The sequence below is a fragment of the Octopus bimaculoides genome, chromosome 6 (genome assembly GCF_001194135.2).
Source record: "Octopus bimaculoides isolate UCB-OBI-ISO-001 chromosome 6, ASM119413v2, whole genome shotgun sequence".
Classification (NCBI taxonomy): Eukaryota; Metazoa; Mollusca; class Cephalopoda; order Octopoda; family Octopodidae; genus Octopus; species Octopus bimaculoides.
The window spans coordinates 22514404-22521536 of record NC_068986.1 but is presented as its reverse complement, the minus strand read 5'-3'; the positions used below and the strand labels follow the sequence as shown (position 1 = coordinate 22521536).

The following is a 7133-nucleotide window of genomic DNA, read 5'->3' as shown; positions in this document are numbered from 1 at the left end:
GAAGTGATTACTATTATACCTCCATAGTAAACAGGTAAGAAAAAAAAAAAATGACTATTGACTGCAGATTATAAAATAAGTGGTTGTTTTTAGCAACTACCCACTTTGTGAGGGGTGGTTGTGGTGAGGATTGTTCAGTGCTTTCAAAGCAAGTGGAATGATATCATCAGTGTAGGTGTAAATTTTCATCAGCGACCCTATTATATTTGTAAACAGATAGTAGATGTTCCACCTAACTATTTTTGATGACAAATGCACAGAACTAAATAATTCATCATAAACATAATCAATCTTCAGCAACATCAAATGTCAAGTTTCTGAAAGTACTACTTTTACTAGTTGTTCTGTGGTTAGATTACTCCTGAAAATCTGTGGGCACGTTCACTCGTGTCACTTTTATTGGCTTCATGAAACTGCCAGGCAGTTAAGATGACATGCAGCAGAAAAACCACTCGTATTTTACATAGCCTTTGATGTGGGACTAGTCAAGTTAGGCAGGAGGTGATGGTGCCTTCGAATAGTTAATGTGTTACCATCTTTTGTCTCTCACCCCCACCCCCACCAGTTACCGACATAGTTTGAACTAGTGCACAATGTGCACTGAATTGGAGGGGGGGGTTGCCACACCCTGTTATATATGAGAGAGGTGTCTATACACGCACACACACACACACACACACACACACTATGTGAGTGTGTAACCCTGTTATTTCACATCCATTTTCCAACAGATAAATGTCTCATCACTCAATTGTAGGAGTGCAACTTGTCAGTCAGACTCACACAACCCTCTCACTCACAACACAACACAACACACACAAACACACATATTCATCATTTTCCCATGCAATTGTGGATCTGTTGCACTATATATTTCAATGCTTTATCATCTCGTCCACAATACCCAACAAACTGAGGGCTGATATGACTTCTCTCCATGTCACCTACATATTTATCTACAGTTTGCACACCAACATTCACATTCAATAATGTGTAACACATTAATGTCACATTCCATACACTTCATACAGTCTCCTTTTTGGACTAAGAAATAAAACCTTTATTGCCAATATTTCATTGAACTTGCCCCTCTTTTTAACTTTAGTTACATCACTTTTATTAAAATCACTTCTATGAATACTTTACTATCAAAACTTTACTACCTCTCACAAGCTCTCTGAGCAATGCATAGACTGTGTTATGGCTGCTACAGCTAACTACTCCTATCAATTTATCATATCTGAAGACTTGATTCCCTGTCAATTTGTTGGAAGACTAACTGAACCATTAGAGTATTCACAACCTGCAGCACATCATTGAGTTACTTACCTACAATATATATTAGGCATTGTTTTTATTTGTCAGTCTAGTGACAAAACATGGTATAGATCAAAGATATTTTAAGTAGAATCAGAATGCAATTCTAATTATTGCAGGAGACAGAAAAAGAAGAGTAGGAAAGATGTTCAAAGGAGAAGAAAAACATTACTGGAAGAAAAGGGTTGGACTATATGCTTAGTTTTGTGCAGTAAAGAGATGATAAAAAGAAAAGAATGGGTTCAGGTGAGTGTGTTAGTGCCAGAAATTTCAGAATACACTTAAATAATAATAGAAAAGATGGCCATAAACTGGTAAATGGAAGGTGAGACATGTGCATTTGGTGGAGATGTTATGCAACTTGCTAATTTACAGAAGTAGAAACCATTGTATAAGTTGTAGAACAGGTAAAAATAAAAAGAAACTACACATATGATAGCCAGTGTTTCTAGCAGAATGGAGAATGAATCTTTGTCAATTAACCTAATGGCTTTTCAGAGAAGGGAGATGTATTAAGACATTTGTGTGTGTATCGCAGAATTATCATCACAGATACAGGATTAGATGTCCTGTGGATTAAAGATGACCTTTGTAGATGAACAACTAATTAGAGCCAAAATATTTTTATGGCCCTGAGGAGAAGTATTACCTTTGTAATTTTGGCTGTGTAATCCAAGAAATTAGAGACAAATGTAACCCATAGGTGGGTAACTTAGCTTGGACTAAATATTGAACAGATCTTAGTTGTTAGGTCCTAACCAAATGACAATTCATAAGCCTCTCTTCAAAAAGCATGTATAAACCTGACAGAAAACGTTAAGATAGGTTGCTAATGCTGAAGAAGTTGTTGTCACTGTTCATAGAGTAGAAGTTTAGTCACCTGCAATGATGTTACCAATCAATGAAATTCTAATACAAGTGCACAAGATTATGACAGAATGAATTCAAAACTTTGCCATAAGATTCTTATACCAGACAATGTAGTTGACGATTCTAATGTCATAGATACATTCCCTTTCACCAAAGTTACAAAGAACAAGAAATTGTCACATGTTTATGAAAAACTACTTCCTAGTGGATCTAGCCTCATTGATAGTCAAGAGAGAATAGTGTTCCAAGTAATGTGCAAAATGGTCAATTATGATTGTATCCATATTTTAGAATATTAAAGAAACGAATGGGGTAGTTGCATGAATACTTAAGTTAAGGTAAATAGCTCTGAAGAAAGATTTTTAAAAACCTAGTAAGGGCAGAATCAAGATTTTAGGGTCATGGTTACAATGCATTCAAACCTTTCACTTGTTGGATTTTGGTAACTAAATAAGTTGTCACACTTTGAAGCTGCGAAGCCAAGATGGTGAAAAAAACAGAGTTATTTGCACAGAGAAAGGAATTTAGTGCAAAACAGACAACAATGTAACTAATTAGTTGTCTGGATTTAGGAGTAGAGCAGATGTATTTGAATTTCTCTGGACAGTTCTATTGTAAAAGTTACATTTGTAAACAAGTTGGACCTTTATTAACAAAATAACTGATGATATATTTTAACTTAAGGATTGCATTTGTTTTGTATCTGTTTTTCCATGCTAGCATGAGCTGGACAAATATAAATTACTGAGACATTGTTTTACAGTTGAATGCCCTTCCTGTCACTAAATTGTACTTGTTTTCAAGTAAGGCATTAAAATAATAAAGCAATAGATTGTTTTAGAAACTGAAGCAAAAGTACTATTTTTAATTAAGTAAAAATCTATCACTGACAATAAGAGATATTAATCAGAGTAAGTTTTTCCTGACTACCAAAACAAGTTGGTATGGAATTTAAATTATGTACCAAATTAAATAAACATTGGGAATTAATTTGAATCTACTTCTTACAAATAGAAATGTGAGCTATTAATGCAGCAACATACTTGTAGGAGACAAGTAAATTGTTTCTAGATTAATTACATAATTAAGTTAAATATAGTTTACCTCATTAATAGCAAACTTAAATATTCTCTTTGATTATGCTAGAAAATAGATTTTAGACTAATACGCAAATATCTAAGATTTACCAATGTTAACACACTATAAAAGAGATTAAAAGTTAAAAAGTGTTTTTTGCATTGAACTGCCATTCTTTCACTCAAGCATGAAAATACTCTATAGGGAGATAGTCATTTCCAAAATTTGATACCATTACACTGTGACCAGAAGAATGAACCACAATTCCACCAGTCTCACAATTGTATTATTCTACTCAAACTCATACATCAAGAAGAGCCACACATGTAATTTATTCATTTATTTAAGTTTTAGTTTCTTGAAAATGATCAAGCAAAAATAATCTTTATCATTCATGACTTTGTGTACCATAAGATAAGTTCTAACATTTGGAGTAGGGTCTTTCTTCAAAGAAAAATTAATGGGAAAAATTTTTTTTCTTTTGAAAAACATGACTGTTCTAGACAAGAATTTGTCTCACATCAGAAGACAAACTTATCTTATTTTATGAATTTTATTTAACTGCTTTTTTTATAACACAGACTCTTAGTGGCTTTTCCCTTTATCATTATAATCAATTTGATATCTATTTTTCTATGCTAGAATTAGCTACACAGATATCTAATATATACAATGAATCTGTATTTTGTTATTTATGAATTCTACATTAAAGCAATGATCTGACTATCCTAAATCTTTTTATACTGCCTCTTTTCAAAGAATCTGTAGTAAATATTTCATGTGGCATGCTAATGATGTGAATGTAAATCGAGATTTACAGTGTGGTTTTGTCAACAGCCAAGTCTACTATCTGATCACCTGGCACCAATATTACACTATGTTGCTGTTTTTGTAGTTGTTTTTTTCACCAATCTGTTAGTGCACTTATTTTGTCAAACCCTGACCATATGGCATCATTTTATGCAAACAATAACTTGTGTGCCTACTTTCTTAGCAGCAATAGCTGTTAACAAGACAACAGCAAGCTGTAGTGGCCTACATCATAAGTTTTGGATCAATCAACATGTGCACCAGTTCATTCATCTACTCAAACAAACAAACTGGCACCAAAACAAGTGTACATTAACTTTTTGAACCAATCAGTGACTTAAACCAATGTTATATTAATGAACATCACCAGTTTACTACTTGTTAGTGTACTTGTTAGTTACTGTTAGTAGTAGTTGGAAGCGATAAACCCCATGTGAGAATTGCAGTGTTATTGATTCTCATCACAGTCCAAAGTCAATATAGCTTGGAGTGACAGTGTTACCAGTCACCATCAATTGTCACAATTTACCAGTCGTTACTACAGCAGAGACAATAGCAGACCAGTTCTGAAGTATCATTCTTAAGAGAAAGCATCAGGAGTTCACACCAAAATCAAATATAAACTCAATACCACTGCCAATTTTCTTCACCTTTTCCAACTAGTTTTCACATAACAAATCTCTATTACAATAACTTATTCACTTTACACCACAGCTCACTCACTCGTTGTGAACACATGTTAACTAAGAACATAAAAATCATAAGTATTTCAGATTCACAGAACTGTCTAGTGACTCACTTGTATGAAAGCACATATATACCACAGATTTACTTGAAACTCATGCACACATCATGCAGAATCATATGTATTTTGTGCATACATACATATTTATATATGTTCTTATACCTGCACGAACTTTTCGTATAGACACCAACACGTTTATACAATGCTGTGTTAATTCATTCCTTTTGAGTACATCAACAGCATAAACAGTTTAATAAAGGGAATTTTCAATTCCCTATATTGGTGATGCTGAGGTTTTCAAACTTGCTTCTCATAAAACTTTTCTAATAAATAGCATTTTTCATTCTACCACCAAAGCGTTTTTGATGACAACACCTACATTTGCCACACTTCTGATATGAAGGTTTCACAATTCTGAGAGCTTCACACCATATTTTGATTTTTCAACAGTTCTTCAACAAGCAGCAATTTACATTCTACCATTGATGTGGATCACCAATGTAGGGAATAATAAATGTGATCAAAATAAATAAAAAGGCATAATAACAGTTAATGTGGTTGTACTACCATCTTCAGCATTGGTGACCACAACCCCCTGTCCCATGATTTCAACACCTGTACTTCTGAGAGTTTCACACTAGATCTCAAGTTTTCCAAGACTTTCTCAGCAAGTTGCATTTTTCATTTTACCACCAAACCCATATTTTACTTCTTATTTGAAAAATAAATGTCAAACGTTATTTTTTTATGAATAGTAATCTATGAGTGGACTTATGCTGTACTTACATCTTGCACATATATATACAGGTTACGTTCTTTCTTACACTCCTACAAACTCCTTGTATAAACATCCTCACATGCATGTGTATTCCTGCTTCCTTTACCATCTCACTATCAAGAACACATATCACATTGTATGTGTGTTATATTTGAATATTTGAACTAGGAGCTGTTTCAATTAAACGGAATGTTACATTATATGATGCATGCATGTGTGTATGCAATATCAGTCAACTTTGTAGAATGCTGGGTCCATCTTTCTATCTGTAACATTCATGTTTTCTGTCTATTATTGTATTATTTTCATGATGTTGAAAATAAAGTCTATCACATCATATGTACATTTTACTGTGGCTAATCATAGTTTGCTTCAGAAGAGAATGTGAATTAAAACATTAACTGTTACATATTTTTGCTTATTTTGATTAAATTTAGAAACCTTGATAAGCCTACTACTATTATTGTGCAATTTTTTAAAACTAACAACTACTTATATTAAATAATTATTACATGCAACTGCCTTTATAATATACAATACACAAACCACCAAATATTTAGCTCCTTAACTGGTGCTTCTGCTTGACAAATTGACATTAAAAATTTAATATATCCTAAAGTCACTAAAATCAATGGATTTTCCTATTCTGATCGTCTATATTGCTTAAAACATAAATCTTTTATTCATGTTTAGACAATTACAGAAATATATTTATTTATGACATTTTGAATATTTACATGAAGTGATCTAACTGGATTCCATTCCATTAATAACAAATATTTACTGATAATCATTTTGGTAAAATTAATTTCTAAAAAAATGTGAATGCACAAAACTTGTATAATTGAGCTAATTATCTGCAATCAGTAAGGCTTCAGAGCTTTCAAAAGAAAGCATTTTTATATCCTTTTTTTTCTCTTTACTGCACTTTTGTCTGTCTTTGCTAAACTGGGTTAGAGGGATGAGCATTTCGTAAGTCCTTTCTGTTAGTAACCATTTAACTTTAAAATAAGAAATACTCCACATTTTTTTCTCTACCTATACACACACACACACACACACATATATATATAGCGGAGGTGGATGTTCTGAGACCATAGATGCTAGAATAAGAATGGCTTGGGCAAAGTTCAGAGAGCCCCTACCTCTACAAAGGGCCCCTCACTCAGAGTGAAAGGTAGACTGTACGACATATGTGTGCCAACAGCCATGCTACACGGCAGTGAAACATGGGCTGTGACTGCTGAGGACATGTGTAGGCTCGAAAGAAATGAAGCTAGTATGTTCCGCTGGATGTGTAATGTCAGTGTGCATACACAATAGAGTGTAAGCACCCTGAGAGAATAGTTGGACATAACAAGTATCATTTCCAGTCTTCCACAAGAATATGTGGTTGCTTGGAAACAGGTGAGGGTTGGCGACAGGAAGGATATCCTGCTGAAGAAAATCTTCCTCAATGAATTCCATCCATCCTAAGCAAGCATGGAAAAGTGGACATTAAAATTACATATATATATAGCGGAGGTGGATGTTCTG

General features: G+C 33.5%; 1 protein-coding gene across 3 annotated transcripts in view; it reads right to left on the bottom strand.

Moving 5' to 3' along the window:
• The window catches only part of LOC106878026 (zinc finger CCHC domain-containing protein 2), a 153269-nt gene that overhangs the window by 30777 nt on the left and 115359 nt on the right, over nt 1-7133 (bottom strand). The window lies entirely within an intron of this gene.